At 44.4% G+C, this 17,578-nt stretch overlaps 1 protein-coding gene across 2 annotated transcripts in view; it reads right to left on the bottom strand.

The window, feature by feature from the left end:
* NOC3L (NOC3 like DNA replication regulator) overlaps positions 1–17,578 on the bottom strand; it is a 468,680-nt gene that overhangs the window by 384,549 nt on the left and 66,553 nt on the right. The window lies entirely within an intron of this gene.

The raw sequence follows: 17,578 nt of genomic DNA, 5'->3' as shown, positions 1-17,578 counted from the left end.
TGTCCTGATCCGTAGAGGGCTTCATTGGAAAACACATCAGACGATAGTGGATCGAGAGGTGAGATTTATTTTACTCCATGGCATGCTTTGTGGTACTCTAACGCTGATTGTGAATGTATACGGTCCAAACACGGACAGTCAGAAGATACAAGCACAGGGGTCAGCAAAAATCCTCTGGGGAGGAGATTTTGATATAGTACTGTCTCCAACACTAGATAGGGAGGGAGTGTCCCGGGAGCATCACCCCAAAGCTGCACAGACTTTATTAGACATCATACACGACCTCCATTTGATAGATTCATGGAGGACATTGCATCCCACGGTAAGGGAAGGAACATGCATTACACACAACAGAAGCTCATGGTCGAGACTGGACTACTCGTTGCTATCAAAAGACTTCCATACACGGACTGTCGACACAGATCATTACCCGCGCACTTTCTCGGATCACACACCCGTGGTGGTCAGGTTACGCGTACCTGGGCCATATGTCACACCATTCACTTGAAGATTCACGTCGAGTGCCCTGCTGGATCAGGTCTTTCGCGAAGGTGTGAGAGAAAAGGTGGAAGATTACTTTACACTAAATGAGGGCTCTGTTGATTCACCTGGAGTTCTCTGGGAGGCATTCAAGGTATTCAGACGGGGCAACTGTATAGCTTTAAAGTCAGGAGTGCTGAAGGATATACGTAATACATTGGTTAAGCTGGAAAGGGAGATTGGTTCATTAGAAAGGGACTTCCAGGCGCATCTATCCTCTCAAACTGCCACCTTGCTTAGGACAAAACGGACAGCATTTCAGGAGGAAGCAGAAAGAGAAACTGCCTATCTACATAAGTACGCACAGGCAAGGCGCTACGGAGAAGGGGACAGGACAGGGAAGACATTGGCTGGTCTGTTGCGCGTTCTGAAATGTGCTGATTACATTACAGAGCTACAGATGGTTGACGGAGGGATAGCCAGGTCACCACAGGATATCTTGTCTGAAATGGCCCGATATTATCAGAACCTATATTCAACTACCACGTGCCCATCAGAAGGTGATATAGCGGACTATTTAGACACAGTGGCGCTTGCATAATTTAATGATGGAGCAAGGGAGTATATGAATCTACCAATTACAGTAAAAGACATACGTCAAGTAATTTGTAGTATGCCGTCGGACAAAGCCCCTGGGGCGGATGGCTTGACAGCTGCATTTTTATAAAGAGTACGTAGACTTGCTGGCCCCTCGTTTGTTGCAAGGGTATCTAAAAGCAATGGAAACGGGCACGCTCCCCCCCTCCCTTAGGGAGGCTATGATGATAGCCTTGTTGAAACCGGATAAGGATCCAACTTCCCCTGATTCCTATCGACCCTTGTCGCTCATCAATCTGGACGCAAAAATATATGAGAAGCTTCTGGCGAATAGGTTGCAACCAATGCTTCCGCAAATAGCGCTACCGGACCAGTCCGGATTTATACCTGGGAGGGCGACGGCGCACAACTTGCGTACGCTGTTCTGTGTCCTGCACTATCTGGCGCCTCATGTGCAGGCAGTGGCTGCACTTTTGGATGCCACCAAGGCATTCGACTCACTGGAATGGAAATTCCTTTTTGAACTATTGGCCCGAATAGGCCTCAGCCCCCTCTTCATACAACAAATTAAAGTATTATATGTCAATCCGAGGGCGAGAGTGAGGGTCAATGGACAGGTGTCAGATTCTTTTAACATAACGCACGGTACGAGGCAGGGGTGCCCGCTATCGCCGCTACTCTTTGCTATTGCCACCGAACCTCTAGCGGCAAGATTGCGACAACACCACACGCACAGGAGTATTGGATTCACCTCAAAGGGCCTACTGATCTCCATGTATGCTGAAGATATGACTATCTATATGGTTGACCCTAGAGGCAATTTCAATGCACTCATGAGAGAAGTGATCAGATATAGGGGCCTCACTGGGATCCAGGTGAACTGGTCTAAATCCACGATACTGGCACTCATGGACGAGACCGACCCATGTGACACGGACTTTCCCATTCAGTGGGTGACGTCAGAGGTACGCTACTTAGGTATTATTATCAGCAGATCCACGCAGGAACTGTGGTTGGCTAACTACGGAAGGGTTATGGATTGGATCAGCATCAAAGTGCAGAGATAGAAGAACCTTCCCCTTTCGCTAGTGGGGCGCATAGCAATTACAAAAATGGTTCTGCTTCCTAAATTGCTCTCTCTCTTCGTGAATATACCAATGCCACTTACGAGACATTTTTTTAGGCAACTCAAAACTGCTGTTCTCGAACTGGTATGGGCAGGTAGACAATCCCGTGTTTCCTGGAGCTTGTTGACACTCCCTTTTGAACAGGGTGGGTTGGGAGCCCCAGACTTTGAACTATATGCTTACAGCGCACAGGCGCAGTTCCTTCATTTTTGGCAGCACCCGACCCCGTTCCAACCGCACGTAGCTGTGGAAATAGATAGAACTGCGCGATTCCATTGAATGCGGCAGTTTATCAGCGATACAAAAGAACTCCTGGTGAAATAGACATGGTTGAGGCAACCAGATGGGCATGGAATGGCATAGCGAAATGTGCGGGAGTGAAGGAGTTATATGCACCATCTATGCCTCTGAGTGGTAACCTGTTGCTAACCCCTTTGACAGATAAGGCAACTGCCTTACGGGCTCAAGCGCACGGAATAGAGAAGGGTGGGGATCTTTACCCTGATGCTACATTCTTGACAATGCAACACATGTGCAAGGAACAAACGCCAACACTTTCGGACACATTACTCTATTATCAGCTTAGGGCGGCCTGTAAGGCCCGTTACACTGACTACCCCCATGAGCCTCAAACCCTCCCTGCGTTGGAAAATATCCTATCAAACTCCTCTCCCAAGAAATTGGTTACACGCATATACAGCGCCACACAAAAGACATCTCCCTTCGCATCATATACATCAAAAGAGGGCTGGGAAGGGGAAATCGCAACACCGATCACGGAGCATCAGTGGTCATACTGAAGCCTGCAGCTAGAATACCTATCACCGAACTACCGACTTCGGTTAATACACTTCAACTTTCTGCCAAGGGTATACCGCACGCCAATACAGCTGAATCGTATGGGCCTCCGCACAGACACGAATTGCTGGGGTTGTGGACATCAAGACGCAACGTTCGTACATTTGGCGAGGTCCTGCAGGCTGATAGCTAACTTTTGGCTGGAAGTGTTCAGACACATAGGAGATATAGTTGCTACTCAGCTCCCACCCACCCCGCTCATGGCTTTGTTGGGGTTTGTGTACGAGATCCCTAAAGATTCCTGTAAACTGGTAGCGATGCTATTGCTCTTAGCCAAGCGGCAAGTGCCAATATATTGGAAAAGGGAGAGGCCGCCAACAGTTGCCGGTTGGCTGAGTACTGTAACCTATTGTAAAGATCAACTGACCAGATACTGGGAATTACAACCAAGTCGTTTCAGGCCGATAGATATATGGGAGCCCTATGTGACCTGGATGGCAGCGGGGGGGTGGATCATGGTTCGGAAGTTAACGAGTAAACTATATATTTTTTGGATGAGTGGATGTGGGGTGTGGGGTAGGGGGGGTGTGATCTGACAACTGGGGTGCCATTACTGTTCTGCACAACTACCTTCTTGACATGGGTACCAGTACGTGATATATGCACTGTGGATGCAATGGTTGGAGTTCTAATGTATAGTTATGGAGAATTCGGGCAGATGTGTGCAGTTTGGGGAAAGGGTGGGGGGGTACATATGGGAAAATTTTCCGGAAACCAAAGATGTAGCGAGAAACTTTAACACTATTTGCATTGTCTATCCTATTTTGGTTCCGATAACGGCTTAAAAAGTTGTAGCTATAATTTCGCTGCCGAGCCCCTGGGATGTCGGTATAAAAGCTGTGCATCTTAGTCTAGCTTATTATTGTCTGCGCATTATAGCTGTGTTTGGATGATCTACTGTAATAAAAATTGTTTAAAAAAATGTATTATTCAGACTGAAACTAGCATTAGATTCTTGACAATTGTGTTTGGTTGGTTTTACAAATGTGACGCCAGTCGCTACTTGGTTAGAATGTTTAAATGCTGAGGGACTTTTTGATTCAGGTTTTTGTGTGTGATTCTTTCTTACAGGCCCGTGTTTAACAGCCGCTGTGATTTTCATTGTGGAGCTGGAGTCTGGGACGGCTAGCACCCCAGGACACCCTTATCTTCTAATGGGAAAGGGATGCAATAATTTGCACAGGGGTTCCTCCCCGAAGAAGGTTACTCCCTCCACCCTTTATTCTTTGGATTACTGTTATTTACCTGTGACTAATACCAGATTAATCCTTCTAGGATTGGTAATCTATTTGGTAACCTATTTGGTAACCTATTTGTTAATATGGATCAATCTCATTTTGATGTTGAGAGCTTTCAAGAATATTACATGGATCATCCAGATACCTATTTTGCAGAAACACTGGTTGAAACTCTAGACAACTCAGTCAGGTAATCAGTGGGCAAAGCACTGATCAAAGCCCTTCCTTTAACTTATTTCTAGCAAACCGAAGAGCTATGGGTTGAGAAATAGGGGATAAAAAAACTGGAGCGTCTGGAGGATCAGAGAAGGTTACAGGCGAATGGACAACAGCAGGTGTCTGTGGTTGTTAAAAACAGATGATTACTGATGCAATGGACAAAGTGGCTAAATCATATCCAAGGGACCATGAATATATTGCCCTCTGGATACTGCAAAGCGTCAATGACTAAACCAGTAACTAAAACGAATGACACAGATACAGATACCTCACACTCAGACTCTTCTTAGGATCCTTTATTAATGTATCAATGGGAGAGGTAGGGCTCGAGTCAACACTCCTGTGCCCCGGAGGTTATATCGAAAACAACAAAGGAGTGTTTAAGTGTAACTTAAAAAACCATAAACCCAAAAAATAAAATGAAAAGGTGACAGTGTCAGTGACAGTTTATTCCTGGACCCCAACCTTGCTCAGGTAATTCTGTGTATTTAGCATGCCTGATCCTAATAGTCAGGAGGCGTCCACCATGAGGCCAGGGATGACTATGTCCAACAGGGTAAGGCAAACAGCCTTTTGTTTAGAAGGACCCTCACTCACCACTAGTTGGTGACATGCTTCATCATCGGGTCCCCGCTGGGGTGAACGAATGTCGCCCCAGCATGCTACAACGCCTGAGTTACAGCGGAGCGGGTTTGGTGGTGAGTGTACTAGTGATTCAACTCAAATGTGTGTGCAGAGAGAGTGAGTGCAAAATTAAAAAATACAGGGTTGAAGCCCAAACAAAATATTTAATGCAGGCCAACCCGTATTAGGGTTAAAAACATGAATATCGGACAACCAATGGTACGGTATTAGGTGACCTGTGTCCTTAATTACAACAACTGGTCAACATGTTTCTGCTGTCAAAAAAGCGGGTTCGCGCAGCATTCGTCAGGACCACACTAAATGGCACTCCGGGGGTATGCACGCTCTAAGGTACACCCTCCCGTGAGGCACTTATGTGAAAAATACAAAAATTCTTAAAAAGAAGAAATTACTCACGGTTATTAACCGTGGCGGCGCACCGTGGAGTACAGTCGCCTAAAGGTACGAATTTCAAAAAACTCGTAGACTTCCTGGGTCAGGACGGCGTTGGGCAATGTTCACGCCGTGTCTTTCACGCCTGCGACTCCCCGTCCAGCACCTACTTCAAGGGGCACCGTCTGCCCGGACTAATACCAGATTAATCCTTCTAGGATTGGTAATCTATTTGGTAACCTATTTGTTAATATGGATCAATCTCATTTTGATGTTGAGAGCTATCAAGAATATTACATGGATCATCCAGATACCTATTTTGCAGAAACACTGGTTGAAACTCTAGACAACTCAGTCAGGTAATCAGTGGACAAAGCACTGATCAAAGCCCTTCCTTTAACTTATTTCTAGCAAACCGAAGAGCTATGGGTTGAGAAATAGGGGATAAAAAAACTGGAGCGTCTGGAGGATCAGAGAAGGTTACAGGCGAATGGACAACAGCAGGTGTCTGTGGTTGTTAAAAACAGATGATTACTGATGCAATGGACAAAGTGGCTAAATCATATCCAAGGGACCATGAATATATTGCCCTCTGGATACTGCAAAGCGCCAATGACTAAACCAGTAACTAAAACGAATGACACAGATACAGATACCTCACACTCAGACTCTTCTTAGAATCCCTCTGGATCTGCCAAAGGAAAGCGGAAATGCAAGTCTAAAGCATCTAAAACTCCCTCAAACATTTAACCGTTCGTGCTCACTTTTAATCCGGACATCATACATCCAAGGTCATCAGAATGGACTCTGGCCAGGGAGGTGGTTGATTATGTGCAAGCATGTTTACGTACCTCTTTGAGAAATAATTGTGTAACCGACTGAAAGGGGAATTCCCCTGCCTGCGCTGATCGGTAAAGTGGCAGAAACACCGAAGTCGATCCAAATATGGCCACTCTTATGAGAAAGTTTGGAAGAGCCCTAAGAAAGGCATCTACAGGTCCTGGAAGGCATGCCAGGACAAACTCTTGGACATGTCTGGTCCTTTAACTAAGACTTTGGATATGGCCTATCAGGTTAGGGATCCTATCGACCCAGATGCCCTAATAGAATGGGCACAAGGAACCGTATGTCAGTTGGGCAACACCAACTGCACCATCTCCTCGGATCGCTGCAAATCAATGCTTCTAAAGATCGAGTCAAAGCTGACAGGACTAGCAATGGCATAGGCAGGTCCTGTGGCTGAAAGTCCCTTGTTCAGGGAACCTTTTGTTAGGGATCTCTGAAGGTTTATGAAAACCTTTACAGCTATATAAAAATCTCAAAGGTCAATGAAAAAAGTTTTTCAACCTGCCTTTTTTTATTGGGCCTGGCACCATTAGGTATGCTCTTTAGCCCAGTCCCCCTATTCAGGTCCCCAAAAAGGATTTCAACCCCGACGTTGAGGCTCTGGGGCAGATGATGCCAGGGGAGGAACTTTATTGTAGCGCTGCTGTGGTGGCAGGAGCAGAGGTGGCTATTGTGTAGACTACAGAGGACAAGCCAGTGGTTCAAATACCACTTTTACAGATACAAATCATTCCTTTATCTCAAGTAATTTTTGGGGAAAGGGAGAAGCAATATATTTGCAATTGGGAACTACTGTTTGAAGACACATGGGAGTTAGACACCGTACAAAGCTTACAGTACCCTACTGCAAAGGTCATGGACTCGCCCGCTCACTTTTTCCGCTAGCAGAGCAGCTTTTTATAGATACATACATTCAAGCTCCATAGCTCTGTCTATTCCTCGCCGAACTGGGTTTTGCAAAACCATTTTCTTAGTGCAAAAAAAGGGTGGAGGTCTTCGGTCTTCAACATTACATTTTAGTGACAGAAGAGAATGTTCCAGACCATCTGAACACAGTGGAGGATTATCATTCCAGAAACCTTTCGGACTACGACAACTGGAAGCTGGCTGCTCAGGCTTTCCAGGAGCTCAATCAATGATGGGGCCCATATGAGGTGGACCTTTCTGCAGTGAGGCTGAACAGGCAAGTGAAGAAATGTGTCATTTGGAAAACAGATCCAAAATCTCTGGCGACTGATGCATCCCTTCAGGATTAGGGAGGGAGAATGACTTCCCTCTGTTCGTGATGACTTCAAGAGTAGTGACGCAGGTGAGGAGATAGGTAGTGGAGTTATTATTATAAATTTCTTTATTCGGTTTTTGTCATTATAAAACCATAAAAGCAACAGTATGAAATTTACAGCATAAAAAATGAATCACACAAAAAGATTTTTAAAGATTCCTTCGGTGCCTAATAATACATTTTAAAAAGTTCAGTGTATGGTAACAGGTGCGCTCAGAGTCTAACATCTGTAAAAGAATCATGGCCGGACGACATTGTCTAAGACCCCAGGCTTTTAGTAATGGAAATAGCCAGATTTTCCTGTGAGGGAGAAAGTATTTGCAAAACAGTATCATGTGCATACATGTTTGTGCGGAAGTCTCGTCACAGGGGCACAAAGACAATTTTGATTCCCAAGTGTTCGTTTGCGGGAAAGCGACTAGTCTGTGAAACAGATTGAGTCTAAGTCTGGTCAAAAGCATCCTTTCGTATGAGTTAATTTCCAATGCAAGATAGGGCTGGATTTGTGGCGTTAGCTGTACCATGTTTGCGTGTTGTACAGATTGTTTATTTGAGAGCAGGGTGATTCTTAGTGATTCTAGGTGGCTCATTGCTTTCTGTTTCAGCTCTTTCTTGCTTATCTCAGTCAGAGATAGTGGACTGAAGTAAAATCTTTCTAGGCCCATATCCGTAAAGAATCGTTTGACGTAGGTAAGCCAGGCTATTCTGTGCGCATTATCCAGGGCCATTGAGTCCTCCAGAATGGCTTTGGTCAGCATGTTCTTATCGGATAACCATATGCGCCTCCAGAGTAGCAGTGGCTGGACTTTTATTAGATCCTCTATGTAGGGGATTCCCAGTTCCATATGGCATGCATATGTAGATGAGCACTTGGGGGCAGATAAAAGGAATCTAATGAACGAGTTCTCAGCTGAAGAGATCTGGCGTCAACGTGTCCCCAAACGCCAGCCCCATATAGGGCAATGGCTAGGCATTTTGCAGAGTAGATTTGTAGCATCTCCACTGGTGATCTCCTTCCAAGTCTTTGTGAGAAGCTAATCAGGGCAGTATTGGCTCTCCTAAACAGAGGTCTCCTCCACTCAATTGCTGCTTTCCAATTTAATTTCTCGTCGATCATTATGCCCAGGTAGGGATACTGTGGGGTTCTCTCAAGATTTTGATTATTTAGAGTGATGTTCTTTATTCGTTTTCTCCCTCCACCAGCCACCATTACGAACGTTTTTTTTTCACATTTATGTGCAGGTCTAGTGTACCCATGAAGTCAGCATATTTATTTAGAGATTTCTGAAGTTCTATGGGAGTGCGAGCTAAAATTACCGCGTCATCCGCGTAGAGCAGTGCCGGGATCATGCGTTGTTTTAGTCTTGGGAGGTCCTGCCCCCCTCTCAACATCCTCTCTTCCAGCCCGTTTGTATACAGGGAGAAGAGGAAGGGGGCTAGGACGCACCCCTGCCTGACTCCTCGCTCTCCCTTGAATGACGCAGTAAGCTCTCCCTTTGTCCCGTAGCGCACTCTCGCAGAAGCGTCCGTATATAATTCCCTTAGGAAGTCCAGTAGTGGGGGATCCACCCCCATGTTTCGAAGAAGAGTCCACAGCTTTGAATGGGAGACGCAGTCAAAAGCAGAGGACAAGTCCACGTACACCATGTACATTGTCCCCTGCTTTGCGTGGATGTACTTGGACACGATTAGACTTAGGTTGAGAGCCTGTTCTACGGTTCCGAACCCTTCTCTGAAACCAAATTGAAGGTCCGATAAAATCTTTCTGTCGTCAGTCCATTGTTGAAGTTGTTCCAGAATTACTCTGCCAACTACTTTTCCCACGGAATCTAATAAAGAGATCGGTCGATAACATTTGACATCTTGGCGGTCCCCTTTTTTAAAAATAGGAACCATAATGGAGTTGGACCAAGACTCCATTAGGCCCAATCTCGCTGTTGCAGTGCATACTCTGGTGAGTATGGGGGCCCAAAGATCCAGATGTTGTTTAAAGAGATCCACAGGGACCCCGTCTGGTCCTGGGGCTTTGCCCCCTTTGCTTAGATTCAGTGCTTGCAGTACCTCTAGGATATCAAACTGCATATTTATTGGAAAGTCGACAGGAGGATAAGAGTAAGTTGTTTTTTCGTTTGGTGATGTTAGTTTGAATATATGGGAAAAATGATTTACCCAGGTTTCCTCTTCTATCGCTACGTCGATCTGAGGTCTGCTAGAGTCAGAAAGAAAAGGGGTTTTCGCAATCCGCCAAAAAGACTCACTGTTTTTTGTGAGTGTACTTTTGTGTAAATCGTTCCATAAGGACTGTTTCAGCTCCTGTTTTCTTTGTTTCCTGACCTTTTTGTACTGGAGTCTTAGATGTTTAATCAATTGTTTGTCTCTTTTTGGTTGTCTGAGAGCCTCTTTTAGCTTGATTAATGAGGTGGTGCAGTCATGATTAAACCAGCCAGGAGTTGTTGAATTATTTGGTTTATTTTCCCTGGTCAACATTAGTTTGATTTTGTCCAAAATAATCTTGAAGTTTTCAAGGATGGTGTTATCATCAGACTCCAAATCTAGGCATTTTATTATGTTTGAGTATAGAGTCTTTATTATGTTATTGCTTAGTTGGACTGGATCAATCTTACCCCATTTCACCGTGAAACCATTTGCTCTGCCCACTTCAAGGTGATTTTGGGAAAGAGTATGTGCGATTATGGTTGTCTGTGTTGGGTGATTTAAGAGGTCCAAATCCACTCTAAGCGCTGAATGGTCGCTTAGGTTATTTTCCAATAAAGTAAAGTCCGTGGTTAGCTGTCTCAGCCCATCCGTTGAAAGGACATAGTCGACAGTGGTCTCGTGTCCCCTCCCTAGATATGTGGGGCAGAAAGTATTATCATCCGAATTTTGCTTGTTTATTATTGACAGTTCCAGGTCTATAAGAAGATTGTTCATCGCTTCCCCTTTTCCATCATGAATGAAATGGGCAAGGGGATTATCTTGCTCGTCCACTATCCCACAGTTATGGTTGTTCAAACATGGGCAGGGATGTATGTTAAAGTCTCCTCCCCATAGTAAATGGACAGTTGCCTTTTTTCTGTATACTTTAGTATATCTAGCGATTTTTTCCTGGATTGACTGAAGGGTTTTGATGAAATTGTCCTCTTCTAGGTTATTGTAAAGGTTTACTAGGATGACAGTAATTTCTTTACCAACTGAAAAGGAGAATAGTTGGAAATTTGGTGTATTTTCAGTTTTGAGGAGTTTGAAGCTAGGGATTGTATTCGCTATATAGGTAATCAAACCCCCCTTGGGCCTACCCGCTGTGCTAGGAAGGGCTGGGGAAAAAAGAGTTTTATAACCTGCGATGTGTAGCTCTTTTGTGGCCCATGTTTCCTGGAGGCATAATATTTTGCCATCCTCGAAAAATTGAGCTGCTGAACCATCGTCTATTTTGGGACGAAGTCCCGCTATGTTCCAGAAAATGACAGACAGTGATCGTGACCTGTTATCTTGTCCTGTAGTCATTTTCCTTTCCGGGTCCCGAGATGAAATGGTTGGTTTATCATTGGTGGAATCCGGTAGTGGTCAGTCGACCATCTCCAGGCTACTGTACCGGTTCATTGTTGGTATACCCAGCCAGTTTTCCCAGTATGGTGTTTCTCCATATCTGGGTCTAAAGTGCCTCTGTGGTGGAACACCCCATTGTTCCCAGTCTCTTCTTCTATTACGGGGTCCCATTACCTGCCATGGGCCGTCCTGTTGATGGTAATTTGGGTTGACCGACCACCAGGGGGGGTCTTGGCCATTCTGCTGTGGGGGGATTTTGGGTCTAACATTAGTAAAATCCCAAGGCTGTGGAACTGCCTTACGCCACAGGTTGTCTTGTTCATTGAAATGGCTGTTATAGTGTTTTTTGGGATAGAAAAAGGAAAGACTCTTTGTGTCTATTCCCCCACTTGGGTTATGCTGATCCCAAGAGCATATGTACTCGACAACTTTGGGGTCCTCAAAAGTGATTACAATGCAATCACCCTGTATTACTTTTTTTGTATGTCCCACCCATGGGGTCCTACTGACTGTTGCTATCCTGCTTGTCCAGTTAGGGGGAGAAGGGCGGTTTGTGTTTAGCCAATATTGGACCTTGTTCTTTAAGGACCAATTAGGCTCTGATGTCTCCCCTACTAGTTCTGGTACTCCCGTCATTACAACCACGAATGGCGATGCTTCAGGTGGTAGATGCATGTAGGATCTGCCATCAAAAGCTCCTCTCGTGGTACCTTTATTTGCCGTAAGGTTTGGTTTGCTCTGGGGGATGTTTGTGGCAGCTGGCGTTTTAGGGGCTGGCGTAGTTACTTTTGTTGTTTTTGTGTCAGGGGCTTTTGGGAGTGTGTTGGGGTTAGGAGTTGGTATTATTACCGGGAGCGGTTTTCCTACTACAGGATCTTTTGCAACTGGTTGCGGTTTTGTTACGGGACAGGGTTGTATAGCTTTTTTGCTTTGTAGGGAGGATGCAGGTTGATTATTTGCTCCCTTTTTTTGAGGTTCACGAGTTAGATTAGGTTGCGAGGATTTGGTAATTATTAGCAGTTGACTCTCGATGTTTATTAGTCTCATTTCAAGGGGTTGGAATAAAGATTTTAGTACTGCGGTAATTTTGTTTACCAGATCAAGAGGACCTGGTTCGTTACTGTGGGGAATAATAACAGGTGAGCCTATAACAGTAGTGTTTATATTATTGTTAGGTGAGCAATGGTGTACTAAAACCTGATGATTGGTAGTATCCGCTACTCTTGGCGGCGTTTAGGGGGGTAGTTAGGTCAGTTGTCTCAGTTGTTTCGGTTCCATTGGCTATATCTGCTTTTCCCTTATCCTTCCTTTTTTTGACAGCCCCCTCCCTCCTCCCTCTTGCTTGTCTTACTTCTTCTGGCGTATGCTCGCGTAAGAGTTCAGGTGTTTTTTCTAAGTCGGAGTTGGTAAGTGAAAGGGAAAGTTGAGAGGCTGAGAGGTCTACGTTGTTCGGGAGACTAAGCCTTTTTTTGCCTTGTAGTGATTCGGCTAAGGCGCTCTCTAACTCTGGAGTTCTTGCTGTGGCAAATGGTCCCATAGAGGATCGCCTCGCAATCGCGAGGTCTGTAGATACTCTTCCCTCTATCAAACTAATACTTTGGTCGATAAAAGTATTAGCCTTGGTAAGAAAATCGTCCATTGGACCTAAAAGCTGTTCTCCAATCCCTCCCTTTTTTAATTTCTTCAGTTTGTTACTCCTGGTATCCATTTTCAGCGAGATGGGTTAGGAGAGATTTGTCTTGTTGATGTGCAGAAGAATGACGGAGAAATGCGTAAATAGTCTGACTTAGAGGGGGGGCCCGGCCCGGTCTCCTCACGTTCTCGAACGGCCTCAAACGGCCCGCTCTTTGCCCGGTCTTCACCCCGGGCTGCGACCCGCGCGTCCCGCGGTGCGCGTTACTGGGCTTACTGATATTCACTGGGGCGTAGAGGGGGTGTGGCACTGGGAGGGGGCGCGGCTCACACGGGAAGAGGACCAGCTGTTGGTGGTGAATGCTGGTCCTCGCAGTCCCGGGGCCGGCGCCTCTCACCTCCGCTGCGGCCAAACAGATGGTCCTTCCCTCACGCTGTCGAGACGGTCACTTAGCAGGAACTGTAGAGCTACTCCTGTAGAGAACGGTCAGGCTGCAGACACAAGGAATTCTCTCAACGAGCGGCTCCCGCGGAGCGGGGGCCGCAAGAGGTTTTCTACAAACAGGTGGGGGCGTGGCACTGGGAGGGGGCTCGGCTCACGCGGGAAGAGGACCAGCTGTTGGTGGAGAATGCTGGTCCTCGCAGTCCCGGGGCCGGCACCTCTCACCTCCGCTGCGGCCAAACAGATGGTCCTTCCCTCACGCTGTCGAGGCGGTCACTTGGCAGGAACTGTAGAGCTACTCCTGTAGCGAAGGGTCAGGCTGCAGACACAAGGAATTCTCTCAACGAGCGGCACCCCAGTAGTGGAGTTGATTCTGGTCATTCGGCAGCAGAGGATTCAGGTATGGCTCCTGTCCTTCTAAGGATGGCCTGCGAATCACCGATCCTTATCTTAGTCTTGGAGACGCTCTTCCTGAACCCAGTGGGATGCCTGCACACACTGATCAAGTTGTCTTGTTTTACTCATGGCTTAGAGACTGTCTGTAGTCGCTAGCAAGTATTAGAACTTTCAGAACAGCATTCTTTCTTCAACCTGCATGCCTGGTGTACAAGTATGCATAGACAATATTGTTCAGCCTATGTTACATGGTTCAATTGGTGTGGCGAACAGAGTTTGGATCCCATGGCAGCACCTGTAGCCATGGTGTTAACCTTTCTGTGTAAACTGGAAACAAGCGGACTAGCTTTTAGAACGATTAATACTTTTCAATCAGCAATCCCGGCTGGACACACTCAGGTGACTAGTCATCCTCTAGAGGAATATCCCAGGGTCACTAAGTTACTAAAAGGGAATAGATTCTCCAACCCTCCTCAACCGGGTTAATCTTGAATGTCAGGTCTGAATGCTGCTGTTTTGATATTCTTGAGTCACTGGCCTGATAGCTCAGTTCTATCTTGCAAGCAATTGTAGGTAAAATGACTATGCTATTCTGCCTGATCTAGTGCAAGAGAGTTTATGGTTTTCAGGCATTGGAACTTGCAATTAAGAGTATTTTCTCCTGATGGAGTGTTATTCCATATTATATATGTATCAAAACAAAAATTGTAAGTGCTCATTATCCAGCTTTTTACAATATTTATAAATTGTAAGTGCGTCAATGTTTCAAAGAATATGAGGATGGTACTAGCATTTACAGAGAGGATTCTACAGCTCAGTTGATTGCACTGAAGAAAACATTTCGACCAGTGTCATCCCCCAAGTTAGCAAGGTGTTTAAGATGATTAGCGTCGGAGGCAGGGATCGTTGTTTCTGTGTTTGGAGCGCATTCTGTACGATGCTGCAGATTGGTCATCTGAATCAACTTTTCACAAACCCATTGTTGATGTGGCTTCAGTTGAAATTGGACAGCTTCAAAACAAGCATTATCTGACCCTCCAGTCCCGACCTAGAATAAACATTTTTTAGCTTTTGTGTCAAGAATTTTTTTTCAATTCTATTAAGGACACGGAGGTGAGGATTATCCCATCGGTTAGTATGCAAAGCATTTGTTATGTTGTTAATTGATGAAAGCATTAAAAAACACCGGCACACACCCTGCTGCATAATGTTTTGTGAATATTGTGCTATTACCACATAATTGTCTCCAAGTGTTTTGAATCTGTCTTATGGAGACAGTGTTGCGCAATATTTTCTTTGCTAGTAGAACAGAGGCAGTATTGAGTGAGCCCATCTTTAATGGATTTGGAGGCACTGGAAATGGGCAATTTACACCAAGAAGAGTGAAATTTGTGTTGCTGTTGCTGAATTTTTAGTAGGTCAAGGATGGCCGCTTCGAGACGTAGACTCTGTTGATTATAGTCAGACTGTTTAGAACTGACCCTGGAGACAGAAAGAGGCGGTCAAGATGGTGCTTATCATATTAGAGGAGCGGAAAGCAGAATGATCGGTGGACTGCTGTGAATTAAAATAATGAGAAATATAGTTTTGGATTAACACTTTTTTTTCGATTGGCTGCTGGTAATTTTCAGAAAAACCAAAGGCAGCATGCATATCCCTCGCCTCTGTGTTCTTAATAGTATTTACAATTCTTGATGCAACAAGTAGAATACTAGAATACTTTTTATTCAAAACTGAAAGGCTGGACACCGAAGGGAACCCACTTTAAGTGGCTGCACATAAGTGATCAGAAAATGCGATCATTCACAAGGCAAAAGAGTCAGTGGCTGATGCAGACTGAACCATTATCCCATGCAGTCCGCTGTCATTGATGGAAGCAGAGTGTAATTGACACTCAGACAGACCAATGACAGAATAAAGTGGATCCAAAGGCCCTCTATGTATCTATATGGATATACATATATCGATGTACTTATCATTAAAATCTTATTATTACAAGAACTTGGCAGACATCCAAGAAGGGATTTTAGCAAGAATTATTAAAGTACAAATCTTCTACCCCTAGTGTTTATCAGAGACCGAAACGAACACCACTACAAAGGTAATCGGACACTTTGTGTAACAATATAACTTCTGCAGGTTCTAATACAGAGAATTACAAATCCATTCTTAAATTTGTTAATTTAACAAATACTTTTAACAATCAATTTGTCAATATGTTTATCATAACTTTTCACAATAAAAAATGAAACCTACAGTAAAAGATGTTATGCTAGTGAACCAATCGGACCCGTAGCTGTTATCAAAGGATTATCACCATAACCAACTGAGACCTCCTGTACGGAGCATAAGCTTTCCCACAATGTAACTATCATGCATACAGTCATAAAATTACATAGCATACAAAAATACATTTGGCAAATCAAAACACCATCTCTCCTAAGAGAGACGAATAAGGATTATTGTGAGTCACATCTTCTCTTCCCACAGTTAGTTTGTGTAGATCACCCACACCAAAACGCTTGCCACTATAGTAATCTGTGATATTCCATGTGATCTGTGATATTCCATGTAACAAAGTCCCTGTACCGGCATGTTTTCCACAATATGTAGGTCAGCACTCCAAACTTTGTCATAACATTTCATAATAAACAGATAAAACTTTAGAAATCTGGCATGCTTTCCCCAACAACTGATGAAGCCTTTAATGCTGGCTTTACACTTTACCCAGCACTGGCCTATTCATAAACTAGCAAACACCATGCGTACAGTTATAAAATTACAAATATGTACATAAATACAGCTTGCAAAACAAGTTACAACCCCTTTCAACATGGCCTAATGTGAAACATCACAATGAAACCCCCAAAGGTTTGTCAGAGTGGGTGGCTAAAGTCAAAATCCTTGCCTTAAATGGTAATCTGGAGATTCCATGCAACAAAATACCCATGTGTGGGCTTTAATACAGAGTGATAACAATTCACACCTAAATGCCTATCAAATTAAACATACGTGTTTCACAATTAATATGTCAAAGCTAGTGCATTTATCATAACATTTCATAATAAACAGATCAGGCCTACAACCGTGATAATTGGCTTGCCACCATAGTCGGCTCCGTCCTGCTGCATCAAGTACATGCTTAACCACAAGCCAAAAAGTACAATGTATTTTTCTAGTGGAAGCACACAAATTCTGCCCAATCAAACCCTGTACTCAGGGTGACCAACACGTGAATGGAGCCCAAGCCTCTCTCTCATTAGGACTCTGAACGATCTTTTTTTGTTGATCACATAACGGACAATTGTACTATCAAGCCAAACCTAAAAGTCCATGTAGGTTAATTACTTCCCTCCATACATCTGTGCCAGAGAAAAAGTACCATCAATTATCTAATTATCTAAGACACATTATTAGCATTACAGTGTCATGTCTATGCTCAACCTCGGGCAGTTGGATAAATAAACAAAATCGCAGTGGTGTGGAGGGCAAGCACTTTTTTGTGGAAGCTCACAACTTCTGCCCAACCAAAACAAGTACTTCTGACTCTCAACATGTGGACGGAGCCAAAGTCCTTCTCCTGGTGATTCTCACATAATTGTCTGGTAAAAGCAGCGCTGTCAAGCTAGACCATAGAAAAGGTTGCGGTTACTAGCTTGCAACAGTTTGTTTGCGAAATAAATTGCTGTTTAGAAAAGACTGAAAGTCTGGTATGTGTATGTGCTTACTGTGAACTTATTAGGGGACTGCTCAAGGAGTATTAACAGAAGAGGGTTTACTTTCTTTTTTACTTTTAGTGTACCCTTGGATTGTGACATCTTGATGACTTTTATACGCCTTGTACTAAAATATGCGTAGATGTTGCATTGTGAGACATACACACTTCTGGTCAGGCAGT

This window comes from Lissotriton vulgaris, chromosome 5, assembly GCF_964263255.1.
Source record: "Lissotriton vulgaris chromosome 5, aLisVul1.2, whole genome shotgun sequence".
Classification (NCBI taxonomy): Eukaryota; Metazoa; Chordata; class Amphibia; order Caudata; family Salamandridae; genus Lissotriton; species Lissotriton vulgaris.
This window is presented reverse-complemented; position numbering and strand designations above follow the sequence as displayed.